The following is a 3,027-nucleotide window of genomic DNA, read 5'->3' as shown; positions in this document are numbered from 1 at the left end:
CCCGAAGCAGTCTCTCCTTCCGGGGAATGCTTTCCTCCCATTTAGAGGCTCGATCGGCTTCGTCTTCGCCTTGGGAGACAAAGAACTTCGTCGGAAAAGACGAAGTTCTTCGTCTTCCCAGGCGAAGATAAAGTCGTCGTCTTCCCCGATGAAGTTCTTTGTCTCCCAAGGCGAAGACAAAGCCGATCGAGCCTCTAAATGGGAGGAAAGCATTCGTCGGAAGGAGAGGCTGCTTCGGGAGGGAGAGGTCATCGGCAATGGAGCCGGAACAGTCGCTGGAGATTTCAAAACCAAACCCTAGGGTGAAACTGTCATTTTTTAAAACTTAGGCTGGGGGAAAATTTTAGTTTTTAAAGTTTAGAGGGAAAAAATTAGATTCTATTTTAGTTTATTAAATTAGAGAGTGATTTATGCATATTTTTTTAATGTCTTTATTTTTTTTTTTATTGAATGTCATGCATGTTTGTATATATTAGTTGTTTATAGTAGTGTTTTATAGTTGATTATTTTCTTTGTCTCTTCAAATTACCCAAGTTATATTTAAAATAATAATTAAAATTTTGGATATATATTTTCATGTAAAAAAGACAAATGAGATTTTGACAAAGTACCCAAGTTATATTCAAAATAACAAATAATATTTTGGATATACTAAATTACCTAAGTCTCGAAATAAAAATATTATTGAACATTTTAAAAATATATCAAATTGAAAAATCGCGTTATATTGAAGAACTTTAAGAATATTATTATAATTTGCCTTTATATTTAAATAATCAATATTCGGATATTCAGATTTTTAGACATAACATTCTAATTTGATGTTTTAATTAGTACGCAAAGAAAGTGTTGATCTTTAATCTGAATAATTGAGTTTTGATTTTTATAATTAGATTTACAATTATACAACTAAACGTTTGTCTACTTTTCTGATAATATAACTCTAAATATTTTTTGTAGATATTGGATTTGAGTGAATTTTCTTTTTTATTCTTTTCACGTGAAGACATTTTTCTAATTAAGTAAGAAAGTATTTTGTGTTATTGTATTTTTTCCTTTCAATTTCTTGATATTTTATTATTTTCTTAAGATTTGATGGCTTTCTTAAATTTTTTCCTAATTAATTAATGAACAATAACAAAGTCGAAAGACCCTCCCTTGATGAAAGTTTTGGGTATGCCCATGAGTTTACCAAAAATAGGTTATTATTATATTTATGAGATTAATATGATAATAATATCATTTCACCTCTCTCATTAATACAAACCACCTACTAGCATTCCTATATCTAAAAGAAATTCTTAAACAGGCTTGGGAGAGCCGTCGTTGCACCCTCACCTACTCATTGATTAGATGACAAAACCCGTATGCGTCTACATAGAGCCTTATAAACAAAGTGGTAATCAATTCCAACCATTTGGGGTCTAATATTTTGGAGATTTCAATATTAGAAATAGTAGATTAAGAGATTTTGTTTTTCTTAGGGAAGTTTGCATTGATGGTATGTTGTATTTTGCAGGCAATGCCAAAATCCTTTTCATCAGAGTTCATTTAACAGGTTATACATTGATTTAACAGGTTTTTATTTCTGTTTGCCCTGTTTTTTGGTGGCAGTGTATTAATGATTCCTTTCTTGATTGCAGCAATAGTAGCCATTGCAATTGGCATGTTGATCTTCCTAGCTATCGGCTTTAGGAACAAATTTTCGTCAAATAATTGCTTGGTCCTCTGGAAAAACAAAACTGAGGATTGCCGAAACATTGAGGCATTTTTTAGGAACCATGAATCCCTTACACCTAAAAGATATAGTTATTCAGATATTAAGAAAATGACCAACTCATTCAAGCATAAACTAGGCCAAGGAAGCTATGGAGGCGTTTATAAAGGCCACTTGCTTGATGGTCGTAATGTGGCAGTGAAGGTCTTGATTGAATCCAAAAGTAATGGTGAAGAATTTATTAATGAGGTTGCCAGCATCAGTAGGACTTCTCATGTTAACATAGTCACTCTTTTAGGTTTTTGTTTTGAGGGTCGAAAAAGAGCTCTCATCTATGAGTTCATGTCTAATGGATCTCTCGAGAAGTTCATATTTGAAAACAATCAATCCAAGACAGATCATAAGTTAATGTGGGAAGCATTGTACAAAATTGCAGTTGGCATAGCTCGAGGATTGGAATATCTACATCATGGTTGCAATACACGAATTTTGCACTTTGACATAAAGCCTCATAAAATTCTTTTAGATGATGATTTTTGTCGCAACATATCTGATTTTGGACTTGCTAAAATTTGCTCAAAGAAAAAAAGTATTATATCAATGACAGTTGCACAAGGGACTATTGGTTATATTGCTCCAGAAGTATTTTGTAAGAACTTTGGAACAGTTCTCACAAGTCAAATGTTTATAGTTATGGAATGATGGTTTTAGACATAACTGGAGGAAGAATAAATAACAATGTTAGAATCGAAAATAGCAGTGGAATGTATTTTCCACATTGAATTTACCAACGTCTTGAGGCAGATGAAGAACTTGGATTAGAAGGCATGGCAAATGAATGTGTAAAGAAAATGGTAGTAGTGAGCTTGTGGTGCATCCAGACTAATCCCTCTGACAGACCAACAATTAGTAGAGTAGTGGAAATGTTGGAAGGAAGCCTTGAGTCCTTGCAAATCCCACCAAATCCTTTCTTTACTTCCCCAGAACCACCTGCAAGAGATTCTACAACTTCAGTTGCATTCTAGCCTTGTAATTCAATGATGTTTGTATTGTATCCATTTTCAGAAATTATGTTACACTGTTAATAAAAGTCGCAATTGCGATGTTGAGAAAGCTCTAGTAAAAGTGGTAATTTAGTTATGCTCACAATATAGAACGAAAAGCTTCATCTAGCAAGTGTAACCATCAAGAATATATATTCACTTTGTAATACCTTACTTTAAATATCCTACTTCGAAACAAATTATTACTAAAATCTAATATGTATGTTTGAAATTCTCAATTTCAAATTAAATAATATCTAATCTCAT

General features: G+C 32.6%; 1 pseudogene; it reads left to right on the top strand.

The window, feature by feature from the left end:
- Nucleotides 1-1,621: 1,621 nt before the first annotated feature.
- LOC123213581 lies at nt 1,622-2,742 on the top strand (annotated as a pseudogene).
- Nucleotides 2,743-3,027: the final 285 nt, after the last annotated feature.

The sequence above is a fragment of the Mangifera indica genome, chromosome 4 (genome assembly GCF_011075055.1).
Source record: "Mangifera indica cultivar Alphonso chromosome 4, CATAS_Mindica_2.1, whole genome shotgun sequence".
NCBI classification, from domain to species: Eukaryota; Viridiplantae; Streptophyta; class Magnoliopsida; order Sapindales; family Anacardiaceae; genus Mangifera; species Mangifera indica.
This window is presented reverse-complemented; position numbering and strand designations above follow the sequence as displayed.